At 35.9% G+C, this 21,404-nt stretch overlaps 1 long non-coding RNA gene across 4 annotated transcripts in view; it reads left to right on the top strand.

The window, feature by feature from the left end:
* LOC112654720 (uncharacterized) overlaps positions 1-15,025 on the top strand; it is a 43,340-nt gene extending 28,315 nt beyond the window's left edge. For 2 of the 4 annotated variants that reach the window (XR_003133291.3, XR_007402458.1), the window contains exons 7-8: positions 5,146-5,319; positions 14,445-15,025. This is a non-coding gene — a long non-coding RNA (uncharacterized LOC112654720). Of the gene's footprint in view, positions 1-1,114; positions 1,222-5,145; positions 5,320-14,444 lie in introns of those variants that run through there. The other 2 variants (XR_003133293.3, XR_003133290.3) reach the window with 2 other exon arrangements.
* The last annotated feature ends 6,379 nt before the right edge of the window (positions 15,026-21,404 follow it).

Here is a 21,404-nt window from a genome sequence, read left to right as displayed (position 1 = left end):
ATAATAATCACAATTGTATTATTTTCTTCAAAAGTAAATACAAGTGCTTTGTGGAAGCTCACAAGAAGAGAGACTCACAAGAAGATTAAGTTGTGTTATATTTTGTTACCAAACTATTTTCAGAATGATTGCATCTTTCACTGTGAAGGCAAGATAAATTGTTAAAATCCTCAGATTGGACTTTTTAAAATTTCAAAGTAGAGATTGATGGGATGAGAGAGGTTATTTCAAAAAGTATGATGTGAAAAACGTATCTACATGAAAAGAAAGTATTTTATCATAGAGCAATTAGTATTTAGTTAGTTCTTTTAATAAGCAGTACATAAAATAATGATGTATCGTGCAATCAGTGTCATTTTAGATTCACTGAGACAAAAGAGAAAGTATTTTGAGTTTGACCATTAAGTGCAATGGATTTTAATTTCTTCAAAATATATTACTTCACTGCTTCCCCTGTGTGAGACAATAGAAGAATTAAATGCTGAATTGGTTTCCTAGGGCTGCCACAAAAGTACTACAAAGTTGGTAGCTTAAAACGAGAGAACTCTATTGCTCTTCAGCTCTGGAGGCTAGAAGCTCAAATTCAAAGTGTTAGCAGGGCCATGCTCCCTCTGGAGCCTGTAGGGGACAGTCCTTCCTTGCCTCTTCCTATCTCTTTGTGGTGCTGTCAATCCTTGGCATTCTTGGCTTGCAGCTGCATCAATTCTGTTTCTGCCCATGTTGCAGATGTCTCCTTCTGCATCTGGATCTTTGCATGGTCTTTATCTCACTTATAAGGACACCACTCATATTGGATAGGGCCTGCCCTAATGACCTCATCTTAATTTATTACATCTGCAAATACCTTCTTTCCAAATAAGGTAACATTCACAAATGATGAATTCTAACAGAGGTTAGAATTTCAACTTTTTTTTTTTTTTTTTTTTTGCAGACACAATTTAGCTCATAACAAATGCTATTTGTGAAACAGAAAAGATAATAGAGATATGTGTTCATCCCACAAACTGCTTACATTTTGGTAGAGTATATATTAATTATTTGTATAATCCCTTCCTTTGTGTATGGATGGAACCTGTTCCTTGCTTCTAACAATGGAATGTGGCAAAGGTAATGGAATGTCATTACTGTGATTACGTTATAATACATACAAGGCTTTGTCTTGCTGGAAGACATATTAGAGAAGCTGCCCCTAACTGGCTCTGAAGAAGCAAGCTGCCATGAGTAAGTGCCCGTGTTGGAAAAACCCATGTAGCAAGGAACTGAGTAGCCTCTAGGAGTTAAGGGCTGTCACCAGCAATAAGCTGAAACATCTCTGTCATGCAGACACAAGGAATTGAATTCTGCTAACAATCCAAGGAAGCTTAGAGGCAGATTCTTCTGTAGTCGAGCCTCTATTGACAATCACACCCGTAGCCAGAACATAAATATACGGTACGGCAAGAGCTTAGAGCCAAGACCCAGCTAAGCTGTACCCAGAATTTGGGCCCACAGAAATTATAAAATAATAAATGTGTGTTGTTTTAAGTGGCTAGGTTCGTAGTCACTTGTAATGTAACAATATAAAACTAATACAACATAGATAATATTATGAGCTTTTCAGAGTGGTTGTAAGAAGTAAATAAGGGATGCATGTAAAAGAATCAATAGAGGGCCTAGCATATTGTAGGCACTAAGCACGTTAGTTCCCATGAGTTTCCTTTCTTTCAATCTAGAATATGAAATTCTAGTCACAACTTGAAACTAAGTCGTTATTTAAAATGTGATGAAATGGACAATAAATTGACCTGCATAAAAATTATGTGTATTAACACTTTGCTGCTTTTAATAGTAGTATAAAAAAATTCAAAACCAAATTTGTTAGAACGTTCATACTACAAAAAGAGATACACAGATTCAAAGCAATCCGCATTAAAATCTCAATGAGATTCTTTACAGACATAGAAAGACTATCCTATGGAATTCCCATGGAAACAAAAAAAGACCCCACTAGTCAAATTGATCTTGAGCAGAAAAAGCAAAGCTGGAAGCATCATGCTTCCTGATTTAAAATATATTACATAGCTACAATAACCAAAATCATATAGTACTGGCATAAAAACAGACATGTAGCCCAATGGAATGAAGTAGAGAGCCCAAAGATAAGCCCACACATGTGTGGTCAACTTATCTTGGACAGAGCTGTCAAAGATACACAATAGGGGAAAGACAGTCTTTTAAACAAATGATTTGGGGAAAAATGGAAATCCACATGTATGAAAAGTATGAACCTGGAAACTTATCTTACATCATACACAAAGATAAACGCAGAATAGATCAGAGATTTAAACATGAGGAACTGCAAAACTAGAAGAAAACATAAGAAAAACGTCATGACATTCCTTTTGGAAATGATTTCTTGAACATTACATCAAAAGCACCAGCAACAAAAGCAAAAATACAACAAACAAACAAACAAACAAACAAACAAACAAAAACAACCAGTGGGACGACATCAGATTAAAAAGCTTTGCACACTGCACAGCAAAGGAATCAATCAAAAGTTAAAAGGTAACCTACAGATAAGGAGAAAATATTTGCAAACATCCATCTGATAAGGGGATAGATACTTCTCTAAGGGTCAACAGGAATATGATAAAATGTTCAATGGAGAGTCACATTATATCATTAAAACAAAGAGAATAAGTGTCAACAATGTGGAGAGATTGGACTCTTGTGTACTTTTTGTGGAAAAGTAAAATGGTGGGGCCATTATGGAAAAGGGTTTGGGTTCCTGAAAAACTTAAAAATTGAATTAACATAAGATCCAACAATCCCACAGAAGTATATATCCAAAATAATTGAGATCAGGATCTCAAAAGAGATATATGCACTCCCGTGTTCTTTGCAGCATTATTCATAATAGCCAAAAATACAGAAATAATCTAAATGCCCACCAACAAAGGAATGAACAAAGAAACATTTATCGTTGATGAGAAATCTTGTATCAGTCTAGTTTTTGTTCCTTTGTAAATAAACTCTTTTCTTTCCTCTTTGGAAGCATTTCAAACCTTCGTTTTATTATCGGTATTCTGAAATTTTACAATTTTATGTGTTCTACTTGGTATTTGTTTGTATGTTTGTTTGGTTATTATATTGGTTAGTTGTAGGTCTTTAAATATGAAGCCTGGGGTCTTTTCCTTCTAGGAAATGCTCTTATGTTATCTATTCTGTGCTTTCCTTTTCCAAATTTTCTTTATTCTTGCTCTCTAGATTTTCTAGATTTAGAAGGTAGATGATTTCATTTATGTGTATATTCTATCTTTCCTCATATTTTAAAATTTAATCAGTCAAGTAATAGATAGCCATAGTATTTTGTATTTCCTCTTTATCTTCAATTTTACTATTGGATTTATTTTAATTTCAGCAATCATCATTTTATTTTATTTAAAGATTTTATTTATTTGACAGAGAGAGAGAGCACAAGCAAGGGGGAGCGGCAGGCAGAGGGAGAGGGAGAAGCAGGCTCCCCACAGAGCAGGGAGCCCAGTGCAGGCCCCATCCCAGGACCCTGGGGTCATGATGTGAGCCAAAGGCAAACACTTAACCGACTGAGCTACCCCGGTGCCTCTGCAATCATCATTTTAATTTCAGAATTTTTTCTTATTCACTGAACAAGCATGCTGTTCTTGTTCTATGTCGACGGTATCTTATTAAGTGACTCTGAGGTATTAATTTTAAGTTCTCTTCTGTTCCCTGAATTGTCCCTGTCTCTTTGAGTCTTTTTTTTTTTTTTAAGCTTAAAATTACTCTTTTATATTCAGAGGTGCTTCTTCAACATTTAATATTTTCTGGTTGTCCTGTGTATGATTGAAACAAAATAAAAGTTGATTTGAGACCAGCATATTGAGCTTGTCTTTTGATGGCTATGCATCACTTTAAGATGTTTGGTAAACACTGATGACAATATTGGGACCATGTTGCCTAGATCAGGAGCCCAGAATTATTTAATTATTAATAATTAAATTATTCATTTAATTTTTGTTTACTTAGAGAAAAACTTCTAGATTTTTGTGCTTTGATTTCTTTGTTTAGATCACGGAGTTAAACAATTTGGGAGGCCATTGGAAAAGGAATCTTTTATATGAATGTTATAAATATACTGTATTTATATGTGTTCAAAATTTTTTATTGATAGGAGTGCATGATTGGAAAAGATTTCAGAGCTCATTGTTGACAACAATCTATTCAAATGAATATGATTTTTAAATGAACATGATTCAAATGAAATGAATCCATCAATTAATTAATGAAAGTGAATTGAAATGAATTAAAATGAAATGAACATCAAATAAACATGATTGAATCATTTAGGCTTTGGCCTATATGATACAAATTAAATGGCCTTTTACATTACATTAAATGGGCACTAAAATTAACTTCAGCGTGTTTTTTATATAACTAAAACATGGAGTGGGATTGCAACAGGTGACAACATGAAAATCATTTCTGTATCAAGATAGGTAATCCTATGGGTGCTAGTTCATTGATATAAAATATTGTTTTTATATAAAATCATTCTAAACAGAATGTAATCCTGCTGAATATGCTTGCATGTTGAGCTCCTTTCTTATGAGGATAATTTGAGCTTTGGAAGTACAAGAAAAGTAGTACTATCGTGCCCTATCCAAAATGCAAGTCAGCAGAATTCTGTGGAAGTCCTAACCATGACAGAGTACATGACATAAGGAGTAATTTGGCTAATTCCTCAGGGGATTTTAAGAAAGATCTTGTCTTGCAGGCATTATCTAGTTTCTGTCTTCTCATTAATTAGCAAATACTTTGTGCAGATACTTTACAAGGCAGTCTAATAATAATAATGATGATAATACACACAAATGACAAAATCTTCCTCATGTGTAATAAAGATTTAATATAATTTCCACTTTCAGGAAGTTTTTTTTTTTTTTTCTAAATGTAAGCATGTTTTATTTTATTATGGTAAGAACCTAGTATTTTAAGTATTTTCTTAAGTTTTTAAGTGTAACAACACCTTATTGTTAACTATAGGAACAATGACATGCATCAGATTCCTGCAGTTTGTTCAATGTATTTAACTGAAACTTTATGTTTATTGATTAGTAACTCCCCATTTCCCCCTTCCCTTAGCTCCTCGTACCTGGTACCACCACTCCACTCTGAATCTATGAATTTGACTAATTGGCATACCTCATGTAAGTGGAATCCTGCAGAATTTGTCTTTCTGCGGCTAACTGAACTCGGGATAAGGTCTAGGGTTCTGTCATGCTGTCCCATATTGGAAAATTTTCTTCTTTTTTAAGGGTAAGTACTCTTTTTCTCTTTTCTTTTTTTTTTAAAGATTTATTTGTTTATTATAGACAGAGAGAAAAAGCACAAATGGCAGGGAGGAGCAGAGGGAGAGGGAGAGAATCTCGAGAAGATCCCCTGCTAAAAGTGGATCCTGAAGCAGGGCACCAATGACCCAGAGATCATGTCCTGAGCCAAAATCAAGAGGCAGAGGCTTAATAGGCTGAGCCACCCAGGTGCCCCAATGCTAACTACCTTTTTTAAAGCTAAAAGGTATACAGTGGCATATATTCCATTACATGACCATGCCAAATTTTCTTTACTTATTCATCTGTCAATTGTAGCCCAGATGTTTCTCAACCTTGGCTATTGTAAATAATGCTGCAATGAGGTAAGAATGCTAATAACTCTTTGAGATCTTGATTTCAGTTCTTTTAGATAAATACCCTGAGGTGGGATTACTGGTTCATATGGTAACTGTGTGTGTGTGTGTGTGTGTGTGTGTGTGTGTTTTCTTTTTGGGAGAAAGAGAGAGAGCATTCACGAGCAAGGGGGGAAGGGCAGAGGGAGAGGGAGAGAGAATCCCAGGTAGGCTCCATAATCAGAGTAGAGACTGACACAGGGGTCAATCTCATGTCCCCAAGATCATGACTCTGAGATTATGACCTCTGCTGAAATCAAGAGTTGGACACCCAACTGACTGAGCCACCCAAGTGCCCCAATTCTATAAAATTTTTTGAGGAAATTTCATAGTGTTTCTCATAGCAGCGATACCAGTTTCCTTCCCACCAACAGTGCGCAAGCCTTCAAATTTCTCCATATCCTTACCGATACTTTTGGTGTTCTTGATAATAGCCGTCCTAGCAGTGTGGTGTTGCATCATGGTTTTGATTTGCAATTCCCTGCTAATTAGTGATATCGAGCATTTTTCGTGTATCTGTGTCTTCTTTGAAGAAATCTTTATTCAACTCCTCAGTCCATTTTGTAAATCTGGTTTTTAGTTTTTGTAAATTAATTTTAATGAAACCTAATTCACTGTGCAAATGATTTTTCTAATTTATTTTGTGAGACAAAATAACTTAAATGTACAGGGAAACTCACTTTGCTTTTGCCATCTGCCTCCTCTCCAACTGTCCCCCCTTTCTTTATTTGTTCTTAATTCTGACAGAATAATCTGAAGAGGAGTAGGAGCTCTGCTGTGAGATCTCTCTTTCTTTTTTTTTTTTAAGATTTATTTATTTATTCATGAGAGACAGAGAGAGAGAGAGGCAGAGACACAGGCAGAGGGAGAAGCAGGCTCCATGCAGGGAGCCCGATGTGGGACTCGATCCCAGGTCTCCAGGATCACGCCCTGGGCCGAATGCAGCGTTAAACCGCCGAGCCACCCGGGCTGCCCAAGAGATCTCTCTTTCTAATACTTATTCATTGTGATGCTAAGCAATTAGTTTCATTTTGTCAAATGCATAAGGATAACACAACAACAGTGGGCTCATTAGATTGTTTGGAAGACTGAATTAGATAACATACGTGACAGTGCCCAACATTGGCTAAGTAGACAGTGTAGTCTTGAAAATAATTTTCCTTTTCTGGTCTAATTTTTACTCTTCCTATCCAGGTTTCCTTTATTCCAATTGACCTTTAGTTAAGCTCTTTGTAATGTATTATGTACTATGTCCAGTCTAGTACATAATATCTTATACATCTTAATCCTTAGGCAATTTAGATCCGTCTGAAAATATAGCCCACCGATGCAAGATCCCATAGCCAAGTTCAACTTAGCTATTCTTTCATGGAGAAGTTTCCTTCATAAGAGAAACCAAAATCAAAGTTATATAAAACTCGAGAATCTCCTAACTCTGGGAAATGAACAAGGGGTAGTGGCAGGGGAGGTGGGCAGGGGGTTGGGATGACTGGGCGACAGGCACTGAGAGGGGCTTTTGATGGGATGAGCAGTGGATGTTATAGTATATGTTGGCAAGTCTAACTCCAATAAAAAATATACCAAAAAAAAAAAAAAAAAAAAAAAAAAAAAAAACAACCACGAGAATTTTGGCCGGTAAAGACCTTAAAGAATTCTTTCTATTCTAATATTTTAGTTTGTAGATTACCCTTGTCCTTCATTTTTTCACCCTTTTTTTGTCTGCCTCTTAGCTATTTTTATAGCTCATTAGTGCCTCTCTCAGAGGGTGGGCAATGGAAATAAAAGAAGCTGAAACTCAAACTCAGGCAGTACCTATGTAACATAAAACAGACCTTCAGGGATGAAAGAAAATCCATGGGGTCGGCTGTGGGGATCTTAATGACAGAATTATACTCACTATTTGATTTCATCGTAATCCACACAGTGCTGGCCAGCTACTTAAAATCATTTTATTCTTGAAATAGTTGATTGGTACTCATTACTCCAGTGATATCCATCAGCCAGCCAGGCCATCAAGCATGCTTGAGTAATTGTCTTGATCTTTGACTGTTGGGATGTGTCTCCACATACCTTTTAGTCCCATCCCGGTCTGTGTGCAGATCCACTTACCTATTCTCATTCCACATCTGCTTACTAGGACTTGGCATCTCAAAGCAACTTCAAATTTAGTAGAAACCTGTCAGATACACTATATCCTAGGAACCAATATAGTTAGTGACTTCAAGAGGATAAAAAGATTGGATTTTACTCACATTTAATGATTCAATGAAAGAAGGATTGGTTTACACTCTTGAATGATCTGTTCTGTGTAAGGTTAGGCTACCAGTAGTTTTCCATTTCTTCCTGAGAGTTTGTTTTTCTGTAAATGTCATAGTCCTTGCCAAAAGTATAACTGACAAAAAACTGGCTTGTTTTTTAAAACATCAAAATCCAGTTTATTACAACTGGTTACATCGACAATAGCTATCTTCGTGTTATATTTTGTTAACATGTTCTATTCATACAATTGATTATGGAATCATGGATGTCTGTGGATTTCAAGTAAGCCTGCTTTACCTTCTCATGAGCATGAGAATTAAGAGTGGGATTGCTGTGTATTGGCTTGATATGATTTCAAACCCACTTGTTTGTGACTTAAGCAAGGTTGTTTTAATCTACCTATTTATGACAAAGACAAAAAAATGAGGTTGTTTTTAGAAGTAAAGTTGTTTTGACATAATAACGAAGTAAGTTGTGTCAGGGTGTCATCATATCATCTGTTCTTACTGGTAAGGACTTAGTAGCCCAGCTCCTAAAGTGTCCCACCTGGAGCTTATCAATAAAAACATGAAGAAGCAACTATGGCAGGAGGACATTTAGATGATAATACTGTGAGTTTGTGAAGACTATCCAGAGTGTTCTATCTGGGCCAGGTAGCACTTTGCTGACCTAAAACGGCTCTCTAAAGATCTTGGGGCATTAGCTCCTGCCACAGTCAAGGTAACTCTTACCAGCAGTGACAAAAGCCATTCAATGGGCCCCCAGGCCCTTTTGCCCATGTTCCTTAGCGACATGTTCTAGCAACAGGGGATTTTTATTTATGCACGGGCAGCGGGGCATGAGCTCTTCATTGGCTAAGCCTTCTCTCCTAGTACCAACTAGTGTAGAGGTGCACCTCGACTAAATTTGCACTTTGTTCCTTTTCTCTCGTCTTGCCTGGGACAATAGTGTGATTAATCTATCATTGATTTGAAATATGTTATTTCTTTATTGGCTTATTAAGCCATCCCATATGCTATTAGTTTTTGAAATTCTTGCAGGGAATCTGCAATAAATAAATTGTTGGCAGAGACAAATTCAGTCTCTGAGTATTAATTTGCCTCCTCAGAACAAAACAGGAATATAGTCACTTGAGTAGTGTGTAAATAAGTTATATTTTAGAAGCAGCACTAAACTTCTGGCCAGAATACTTCTCTATTGTTTAGCAATATGAACTTCAATAAAACTTCTGAAAAACCTATGTATTAAGTGTTTCTTTTAAATTCAGTGTCACTAAGTCTTTTTTCCCATAGAAATAAGATAGAAAGCCCTGAGAAACTCCTACTCAGACACTCGTTGGATATTTCATTTGCCTATTGTTGGCTTAACATTGTTCACACCAGTTTTCAAACCTTATTCAGGTTCCCAAAAAAGTGTCTTTGAAAACTGCGGTGTTAAATATTGGAATTCTGACCCCTGCCCCCTCCACCACCAGCACCATTGGTTGAAATGACCAAAACTGCCTTCTCCGTGTTGGAATGACCCCACTAAGGGAAAATTGGAGTGACTGTGGCAGAAGCGTTTCCTGTCCAGGTTCACGTTTACAATATTTAGACTGAAAACACTTCTGACAGGACATGCTGATGAGGCAAAGAGAAACGGGATTAGGAAGAAGAAGGAGGAACAAAAAATGAAGAATTTGTATGAAGAGAAAGGAACAAAAGGTCTGTCATCTCTTGAATTTAGAACTATAGGAATATGTCCTGTGTCCCATGGTCTCAAAGAGAGGGAAGCCAGTTGCTGAAAGTCTAATCTTCTTTGAATATCTCTTTATTATTATTATTTCTAGAGGAATTAGGCTGAAAAGGAAATGTGTGAGGTAAGTTGGCAAAGTGTAAAATTCATTTCACACCCATTACTGGGTCTCAAGAAACTAACTCAAAGATTTGAAAGGACAAGTCACTGTACGTGTGAGGAGTAATAACCTGGTCTTCAGAACACTGCAGTGGCAGACAATAATCCCTTTGTGAAAACTTATGACAGTAGTGAAATTAATTAGCTTTCTCCTCCAACTGTGTGAGGGCTACAGCAAGAGTTCGAGCTCAGAGGAACATCCCAGCGGGGAGCATGGACTTCAGAAGGGAACAAGGAGCCAAAGTATTTTTCTTTCACCAAATTGTCATGATCATGTCACAAAGCAAACGGATGAAAACAACAAAGATGGCACTTTTTTCCCATCTTGAGCATTTAATTGAGATCTTAGGTTGCTTTTAAAAATGAAATATGGGTAATTAACTCTCTTATCAGACAACAGCCAGACTGCAATGATTATTTAGAATAATTAGAAAGGGAGTCTGTTCTATAGTCAACATGACCTTTTTCATTTATTAGGTTGTTTATCTGGCTGCTTTAAAAAGTTTTTCCAGAAACTTTTCTTTTTAACTACATGGGTATCTTTGTCGTCTTTATTAATTAATTGATTTTTAAAAGTCACATTCAGAATTCCACGCCTTGCATTTGCAAAGGTCAGGAATGTGTTGCACATAAATAGCCTGGGGGGGCATCCTATAAATAATATTTCTGATTTTAAAAGGTCATATGAAAAGGAAGAAAAAATTCCTCTTTGTATTTCATGTGTCTCAGACATATCACGTGCTTTTTAAATGAGCCCTTTGCCCAACATACCATGTAATAAGCTCTTAACAATATTTCCCTCTCTATAATCTGGATTTTACTGGGACTAGGTTAGAAGGAAAGAATATGCCTCGTATGGCTTAGCAACTGGTACACATCTGATTAGGAGAAATTATTGGAAGCATGAGACTTTCAGAATTAAAAGGAATGTTAAAAATTAGCTTAAATAACTTATGTTACCAAAGAAGAAATAAAGACCAGGGATGTTACATGACTGTTCTAGTAAAAGAACTACTAATATCAGAGTGGAGCTAGAACCTTGGTATTCTGATTCCAGTTTTGTACTCTTTCTTAATGTTATCAGTGAGCAACTGGAAAGTATTTCCTTTAGAAAGGAAGTATTTCCTTTAGAAGAAGGGTCTTCACAAAGCACATTCTGAAAAAACAAATCCTAATTAGAATTTATTTTATTTATATTTTATTTTAAGTAAATCTTTACTGAAGTATGATATAAATATATAAAGGTGTCAAATAATACCTGTATAATTTCATGAAGTATCTCAAGTGATACTTTGGAACCAAAACTCAATGAAATAGAATATACTGCAACTGAGAAGCTCCCCCTTGATCTTTCCTCAGTCTCTACTCTTACCTCCTCCTCAGAGGCAATCACAATTTTGATTTCTGTCTCCATATATTGGGTTTTGACTGTTTTTTAACTTTATATGTAATTATGTTCTTCTGATCTGGCTTCTATTTCTTCAAGATTTTGTTTGTAAAATTTACCAGTGTTGTTTTACACATTTTGTTCCTTTTTATTGATGTGTGGCCATCCTTTGTATGAATATGTCACCAATTGTTTATTTGCTCCAATACTGATGACTGATTAGGTTGTTTCCAGTTTGGGACAATTACAAATAATACTTCTGTTGGAATTACCCAGAATTTTTAATGTTATCTATCCTGGAACATGAGTAGTGGGGTCTTACTGTGATTTTGATTTTCATTTTCCTAATTGCTAATTATCTTGAATACTTTTTCATATTATTTGTTGACCTTTTTGTATTTTCTCTTTGGTAGTGCCTGTTCAAGTCTTTTGCACATTTTTCTTTTGATTTCTCTACCTTTTTCTTATTGATTGGTAATAATTCTTTAACCTTTCTGGATGAGTTATTTGTGAGTTAAACACATTACAAGTATATTCTTGACTTTTTACTCTCTAAATAGTATGTTTCGATGAAAAGATGTTCCTAATTTTAATGCAGTCCAATATAACAAGTTTTCCTTATGGTTAGTGTTTTTTTGTGTGTGCCCCACTTAAAAATATGTGCTTATCTTCAAGACTTTGAAGATATTCTCCTGTGCTATTGAGTTGATTTATTGCTAAACCTTTGATATTATATCCATAAACCACTTGAAATTGTTTTTGTGTACATGATGTAAGGTAGAGAACTGACATTATTTCTTCTCATAAATATTCCCAAGTTTTTCAGTGTAATTTCTTGAGAAGACTGGACTTTCACCACTGTTTTGTAATTCCCCTTTTTTCCTAAATAGTGTGTCCTTTTATGGATGTTTTTCAAGACTTTCTTTACTGTTCCATTGGTCTATTGGTCTTTGTGCCAATACCATATTTGTCGAATTTCTCTCTATTCTATTTTTTTAAAATGCCTATTAGTCATAGGAGTTGGCCCTTTCCTTCCACACTCTATTTCTTTTTTTTTTTTTTTAAGATTTTATTTATTTATTCATGAGACACATTCTCTCATGTGTCATGAGAGACACAGCGACACAGGCAGAGAGAGAAGCAGGCTCCGTGCAAGGAACCCAGTATGGGATTTGATGCCGGGACTCCAGGATCATGCCCTGAGCCGAAGGTAGACACACAATCGCTGAGCCATCCAGGCTTCCCAATTCTATTTCTACCTGCAGCATTTTGGGTAATTTTTTCAGATTTATTTTCCAGTTTATTGGTTCCTTCTAATGAATATTTAATTTGCTGGAAAATCATTCCATCAATATTAAATTTTTGTTTTGAAGTTCCATTAAAGTCTTATCCTATTCATAAGATTGTGTTTATTTCTTACATCTTTAAACATGCTTATATTCTTTCAGATTATGTTCCATTATCACAAGGTTTTTATAATATTAATGTTTATTTGATGACTCTCACAATTTTGTTTGGGGTTTATTATATGTTCATTTTTAGTTAGGATTTATTTTTTCTGTGTTAATCCCTCGTGACAAGAAGAAATTCCTCTGAAGAGGTTCAGGGTTTGCTCCTGTCAGGTACCTTGTTATCATTAGTCTGGGGACAATTTTTATGTTGAATCTCAACTTTCTGGGCTACATGCCAATGCAAACTCAAAATGTGTGTTAAGTCAGGCCCAAGATTTCTTAGCCATCTATTTTTTTACCCAGAAACTTCTTAGTCATAAACCTTATCATATCTCAAAAAGAGTGGAAATAAGGTCAGGTGTGCCTTGGCAATAATATATGTGAAATATTCCAAAAAAGGAAAAAATATAGAACAAATATAAAATGTCATTTGCAAGGTAAGGATATGAAGAAAAGAAAACCCTCGTACATTGTTGGGAGCATATATTGGTATAGCTTCTATGGAAAACAAAAAATAATATTACCATATGATTCAGCCATTTCATTTCTGGGTATTTGTCTGAAGGAAAAATGAAAACACTAACTTGAAAAGGTAAACACATTTCATGTTCACTACAGCATTATTTACAATGGCCAAGATATGAAACAACTTAAGTATCCAGCCCTGGGTGAATGCCTAAAGAAAATGTGGCATATACATACAATGGGATATTAGTCAGGCATAAAATAGAATGAAATCTTGCCATTTGCAACAACATGGATGGAACTGGAGGGCATTATGCTAAGTGAAATGAGTCAGACATGGAAAAACAAATACCATATGATTTCACTTATGGTGAGATCTTTGGTTTTTGGAACCAAATGGAAACCAAAATCCAAGCTTATGGATGCAGAGAATAGGCTGGTGGTTGCCAGGGGCAGGAGGAAGGGGCGGGGCGTGAAATGAGTTAGGGAGGTCAAAGGGTGCAAAATTCCAGTTATAAAGTAAGTGTTGAGGATGTAACCTACCCATATGAGGACTATAGTTAATAATACTGTATTGCATACCTGAAAGGTGCTAAGGGAGTAGATCTTAAAAGTTTTCATCAAAAGGAAAAAAAATGTGTGTCTATATATAGTGACACATGTTAACTAGCATTATCATGGTGATCATTTTGCAATACGTAGAAATATTGAATCATTATATTGTACATCTAAAGCTAATATGTTATATGTCAATTGTATCTCAATAGCAAATGTCATTGCTTTTTATCTCATATAAGGATGCTATTCACGTATGTTCAGTACAAATACGCCTTACAATACTTAGTCGCCTTCCTTATTACAACAGTTGTAATAACAAATTGAAAATCTAATTCAAAAACAGGGGGAAATCTTCTTTTCTGTGGTAGGCTGCCAGTGGAATTTTGGCTCTGAAAGAACGCGTATTTAGCCTTTTCCTCATCAACATTTCGTAGTTATACTTCATCTCCGCCCGGCCCCACTTTGGTTAATGACAGAATGCAAACTCTGACATGCCTGCCATGTCTGATGCCATGTCTGCTGTACACTTAGGTATACAACTCCAGTCATTGCTTACGTGACTTCATTGCTTCAGTGACTATGTATTAAACGGATCAGATGAACCAGAGAGTTTTCATCCTGCCACCAGCTGTTCTAGAAACTAAGTCTCATTATGTATACTAAAGGCAAATACACAGCACTTTGTGAATCATGCACTCTCTTTCAGATCAATGGTCAGAAGGATTCCAGGCTTAGCAAAGAAGCAAATAATGAGAGAAAAAATCAAGGAGAGCAGGGTTGGAGTTAATTCATCTTTGTTACAAATCTTCATCGCAAAAATATTGGCAGCACCAGCCGTGAGATTCTAGCTAAGGATGAAAGGAAGAAACTCCTATTGTCGTTCTCCTGGGGAAATAAGGACTAAAAATGAATTGGACTGGGGAAAAAAATACCAAGTAGAACATTCTCATCTGACTGATCAGATTTCTTCATAAAGCAGCATATCTAAGAGTTTCAACTTGCTCCTGGAGAGAATTGGAAACATGGAGAGATGCAAATTATAGGTGCAGTAAGAAGGAAAGTAAATCCAACAAAACACTTTCATTCCTTTTATTTTAGTGAAATATTTCTACCTTTTGAGAGAAAATGAGTGAAAATATCAGTGAGGGTGACAAAACATGAGAGACACCTAACTCTGGGAAACAAACAAGGGGTTGTGGAAAGGGAGGTGGAGAGGGTTGGGGCGACTGGGTGATGGGCACTGAGGGGGGCACTTGGGATGAGCACTGGGTGTTATGCTATATGTTGGCAAATTGAACTCCAATAAAAAAATAATAAAAATAAAAAATAAATAAAAAATAAAAAATAAATATTTCTGCCTTTTTTCACTCCTAATTTCATTTTTATTTTTATTATGGTTCATGTAATTCATGAAATCCTTAGTTGGCACTACAACAATCAAAACTGTAAGCCTCCATTTCCATGCTAATGTGTCAACTGGGAAACTTTTCCTTTTGTATCACCTGGATTTAAATGTTCCCTCAGTCACAAATTATCTTAAAGTGGAAACTGACCTAATGAGAGTTGAGAGTGGTTTTGCACTGGGAATAATTTTATTCAATTTGTTAAACTCTCAGAATCTTAATAATGGATTTTTCATGTTTAAAATGTTAGAATGGAATTTGATTTTATTTTGCATATACCTTCTGCAAAGTGTCAATTAGCTTTTTCCTAGATCTAAGTGGGTTTTATATAGGTTGAGTTACGATGGATACTGGCTCATGTATGAGATAAGGAGGACATGCAGTTGGTTCCTTATTTTAGAGGCACTGGTAGGTTGGTGGTGAAACCTGTCAGGCCAACTGCAAGAAGACCCACATTCTAAGCCATCTCCCCTTTGCCTGGGCCAAGATACTAGCTCATGTGAAATTGCAAATGCTCTTGTCATTGCTCTCTTTCTCTTCTCAATAGGAAAAAAAAATTAATCCTGCTACAGATAAAGGTTAGCTATTTAATGTACCAAATGAATTAAACCAAGGAGAATATGGAAACTGCACAGAATTTCCCAAACATTTCTAGTCATTCTTAGCTTGACCAAATGCTGTAAGTAATTAATTCTGTAAGAAATCCTAACAAATTCAAATATTTAAGGTCAGATATATACCTGGTTTGGAATTGGATTATATTTAGTTTTTTTAAAAAACTTAACATTTATCTAGTAAGCTTTGGCTCTGTCCAAGCAGAATGGTACAAGACCAGAAGTCTAGCAGAAATTTACCTACTTATGACTTAACTTTCTATTTTTCTTTAGCTCCAATGAAGATAAATTTATCCTTACCTTAATGCCACCTCTCTAATAGCTAATGTTTACTGAACACTCATTTTATGACAAATCTGACAATCCAGGTGATAGCCAGTAAATAATTTATCTATCTACTTATCACCTATCTAGCTATCTATCTATCCATCATCTATCATCTACACTGATTCTCAAGAAAGACATCTATAAGAAATTATGAGTATATTTGCTGTAAATGGGTATTGTGTTCTTCTAAGTGTTTAAAGGCTGCATTTTTTTTTTCACAGCAAAGGTTCATATTATTGAATTTCTTTTGCTCCCTAAAGTTTCCTCTTATGTCTATCTTCAAATTAAATTACATAGCATCAGTTAGGGTTCTTTCAGTTACAAGAGACAGAAAGTACTTAGATTAGATTAAACAGAAAGAATAGTAGCAAAATATTATCTTATGTAACTAAAGAGTCCAGGGACAGCTTGATCCAGACGCTCTGGAGATGTCATCAGGATCATATTTCTTTCTGTGTGGTGCCAACCTTGGCTGCCACCGGTATCGGATCTACATGCGCCAGGACAGGCATGACTTGCTTTCTCCCCCCAGCAGATCCATGTACCTCTCAGAGCTAATTTTACTCAACTTCATTTTGTCATGTGGCCATTCTTAAGCTAATCACTGTGCTTAGAGAAATGCTATGCTTTATTTGTCCAAGCCTGGATCATATGTCCACTCTTGGTAATGGGTTGAGGGAAGTGGGTGGGCCTATGTGATCCATGTGGACTAATGATGGACATTAGTAGGTGTTCAAATAAAATTTAGAAAATTATCATTATAAGAAGTGGCATAGATGCTGTATGGTAAAAAAAAAAAAAAAAAAAAAAAAAAAAGGCATACTACAGTGTCCCTAATACTTTACAAGTGATATGGACTCCCTTTGTAGAAAAGCCATGGTATTAGGGCAGAATGAATGAAAAAAAATGACATCAAATACTGAATTTTATGGCAAAACATTTAAAAATGCTAGGTATTTTTTTTTTTTTACCAAAGACCAGAACATCATTTTTGTAAATTAGCTATATAAATGATAGATAGTGAAAATAAGATTACCAATATTAATTGATGACTAAAAATAAATAGAAAATGTTTATTTTTAATAAACTAAAACTTTTAAATATTAAAAATACTTAGATGCTGTATAGGAAGATAAAAAATTCTTCATTGAATTAAGAATCTGGTCTATTCTCCAATCCAGAATTTTTGGCAAAGGGTCTTATTTTGTGGAGAAAAGAAAGGACAGATACTCAGAGCATTGCTTTTTTTTTTATGATTTTATTTATTTATTCATGAGAGACACAGAGAGAGAGAGAGACAGAAGAAAGAGGCAGAGACACAGGCAGAGTGAGAAGCAGGCCCCATGCAGGGAGCCCAACGTGGGACTCGATCCTGGGTCTCCAGGATCAGGCCCTGGGCTGAAGGCAGCGCTAAACCACTGACCCACCCCAGCTGCCCCAGAGCATCGCTTTTTCTAAGTGACCTCATAACAATGTAACTTCCATGTCAACACACTTCACAAGTCCCCTGGTATTTTATTTGCTGCTCTTCTCCTGGCCTTGTGGGTAATGTCTGAAGTATGGGGCTGGCATGTCCTACTCAGTCCTCTTGCTATCACTAGTGACACAAGATTATTGGAAAAGGAGTTTAGTTAGTAGGAAAGTAAGCACAAATTCCAAAAGCAGAAAGCATATGGAAGCTGAAATCCTTCATCGCACTTCATGCCCATGGTCTAGATATATTTCACTTCACCCTCAGTGTCTAATGAGATGGAGAGATTTTTTTGGTCCTATTGTGCCGTTGACCTTAGAAAATTACACACAGGGGCACCTGGGTGGCTCAGTGGTTGAGTCTGCCTTTGGCTCAGGTCAAAATCCCAGAGTCCTGGAATTGAGTCTAGCACCAGGCTCCCCACAGGGAGCCTGCATCTCCCTCTGCCTGTGTCTCTGCCTCTCTCTGTGTGTCTCTCATGAATAAATAAATAAAATCTTAAAAAAAAAAAAAAGAAAATTACATACAATTTAACCCTGGCTAGGGTAACCAACCTTTCCAGGTGCTTGCATACATTGCAATTGATTATCTCTCTTAGGGAATTAAGATTTCTTTTTTTTTGATATTTAATGGCTGTCATTAGTGAAAGAGGTTTTTTATTTTTCCAGCCTTATTAAAATATAGTGGATATACAATGCTGTGTAAATTTAAGGTATGCAACATAATGATTTGGTATATGTGTTCGTTGCAAAATGATTACCACAATAGAGTTAGTTCACACATCTATCGCCTCACATACTTACCGTGTGTGTGTGTGTGTGTGTGTGTGTGGTGAACATTGAAGATCTACTCTCTTAGCAACTTTCAAGTATATGATACAATATTGTTAACTATAGTCACCATGCTGTACACAAGATCCTCAGAGCAAATTCATTTTATAACTAGAAGTTTTTACCCTTTGGCCAGCATCTCCCCTTCCCTCTCAACCCAGTTCCTGGCAATCACCATTCTATTCTCTATGAGTTCGGTGTTTTTAGATTTCACATATAAATAAGATTATACAGTATTTGTCTTTTTCTGTCTGATGTATTTTACTCAGCATAATGCATAGATAGATGATCGATCACATTTGCCTGGTAAACTTTGAAAAGCAACTGATTAATCACGGGGTGGGGAAGTATATGATCAGAGATTGAGTGATTAATGGAACTTTTAACTTAGAAACTTAGAACTTTTAACTTGTAAATTAGATGTGCAAAGATGAACACAGTACTGCTGTTTCCTTCTGAGGCATAAGAGGTTTAGAATTTTTGCTTATTAAAAAAGTGGATTATGTTTACATTTTCATTGCATATAAGTTTGCCACCATTTCAAAATGAGTAAGAGAGCTTTATGACTAACTGGCTTTAGTTCTTTTGGAGTCTTTTGTATGTTGGCAATGGTTACATTTTCATGCACTCAAAGTAATATTACTCAGAATACTATTACTAAAAGATATAGCTGACACTTATTGAATATTGACTAATTGCCATTGCTTCTTGTAAGCACTTTTTTTTTTTTAAAGCGGCAACATATTTTTAGGATATCTTTTTTTTTTAAATTTATTTATGATAGTCACAGAGAGAGAGAGAGAGGCAGAGACATAGGCAGAGGGAGAAGCAGGCTCCATGCACCGGGAGCCCGACGTGGGATTCGATCCCGGGTCTCCAGGATCGCGCCCTGGGCCAAAGGCCCATGCCAAACCGCTGCGCCACCCAGGGATCCCACTTGTAAGCACTTTTAAAGACTTTTTCTCAGTTCAGATTCCTGAACAGAAAACCAAATCTGCATATCTAACTGCCTCCTGGACATCTTTCCTTGAGTATTTTGAAAACACCTTATCATCTTCAACCTCAAACTTTCCCTTATTCCATATTTTCTAGGTTAGTAAACTGCATCTTTGTCCAGTCAATCCCTCAGTCTTGGTTTTGGACACTATATTTGGCCTGTTGTTCTTTCATTCCATCCTGATTAATGAAGGATCAATCCCTTTGTAGAAGTTAATTCTAGTTGCAAAATGCCCTCCATTCTTCATCTCCATGGCTGTCACCGGGTTTATGTTCCCTGCAAGAGGCTTTTATGGATCTTCTTATCTCTACCCTTGCTGCCCTCTGACCTATGCTCCACTCTGCAGTCAGAAACATAGCTTGAAATGCCAATATGCTCATGCCACTTCCTTATGAAGCACCATCTACCTTTCCATCTGCCTCACTGTCTCCACCCCTACTCCATACTTCAGCATTTCTGGATATTCAGGTCTTAGTTTACACAACACTTCTTCAGAAGGATTTCCTTGACTTCTTACAATCATTTTGGTACAGCTATCATAAGTCAAGAATATATTTCACTTTTAACACCTCACAATTATGTATATGCTATGCTATCTTCCCCATAAGACACAGAACACAGAAAGGCAGGAAATATAATCACATTCACCATAATATTTAGATTGTCTAGCATAGTGTAAGCAACTCCATAAGTATTTTTTGAATGAATGAATAAATCATTCATGGTCCTCCAGTTCCAAGCCTGGGCTCTTTACACTATGCTATTCTGTTCCTAAGTACATTTGTATTTAACTTTTCATATCATAAAATTTAAATATTTGCCACAGGGCTTGAATAGGAATACCCAATATACAGTCAATTACAGATATTTACATTTTGTTTTCTATTTTAGACTATAGTTTAGTCTTTCATAGTAATAAACTTCTCAGGGTTTTTATTTTTTTATTTTTATTTTTTTTGTAAATCCTTAGTAAAAAGATCAGAAAGGAATGGATGCTTTTGAGTGAAAGTGATTAAAGCACATTTTAAATAGTGCTGGATTATCCTAAGGCAAATTAAAAATGTGCTTCAGGGGAAAGATTTTGAATATTGACATTTCTTGAGAAGAAAAAAAGTAATCCTGATGAAAAAAGTCAGAAATTTGTTAAACTTCCTATAACTCATCTTTATCATTGATTTTACTTTTAATTATACAAGAGGGCCCATAATATCAGGATTACTAAGGGCCTTAACAGGACTCAATTTTGAAAATTAGTATTGAAGAAAAATGTTTGATTTTCTACATTTTCTAAACCAAGGATCTTTTCCTTTCTATAATAATAAATGAGTAGTATCATATCTCAGATACTATGGTAGGTATTTTACATGCATTATCTCGAATTCATGTGATCATGAAAGTTAGGCATTATCCTCCCAGTTTTATAGACAAAAAAAGAGAGAGAGTTAGAATGGCCGGGTAATAGTAAGCTCCCTGGCCTGCACTTTTTTCTGGCAGGTCACACTGGTTCACTGCGTGTGACAAGGGATATGACTTCTTCTTCATCATATTCATCCCGGTAAGACAATTCCAATGCTGACTATGCAGTAGGATTGCATATATTGCTCCAATCTGCTTAAATTGGCTACTGTGCAAAACTGATGTGAAGCCCTAGCAGCTCAATAGAAAATCTATATGTTCCAACAGAATGCCCACAGGGAAGCAGCAGATCTCTAATTTGGAACAATCAGCACAACAGGGAGTGTGGCAGGGCTGTTTTAAAGAAATATACAAGAGTTTCAGTCATTGTAGTTGACAGAAGAACTGAGATTTATAGTGAAAACTAAGCATTTTCTTTAGAATCAGTCATTGCATGGGTCTGGAGTCAGCAGCTGAATTTCCTTCATTCAGGGCCTGGTTATGTCACTAACTGCCGGAATGATGTTATTTAGACACAGAACGGTATTCAGTACTCATAAAACTATGGATAAAATTTGAATAAATAAAAGTTTCCATGGTAAAACCAGTTTGATCCAATAAAGTGATTG

This window comes from Canis lupus, chromosome 15 (genome assembly GCF_003254725.2).
Source record: "Canis lupus dingo isolate Sandy chromosome 15, ASM325472v2, whole genome shotgun sequence".
Classification (NCBI taxonomy): Eukaryota; Metazoa; Chordata; class Mammalia; order Carnivora; family Canidae; genus Canis; species Canis lupus.
The sequence above is the reverse complement of the archived record's forward strand: the minus strand, read 5'-3'. Positions and strand labels throughout refer to the sequence as shown.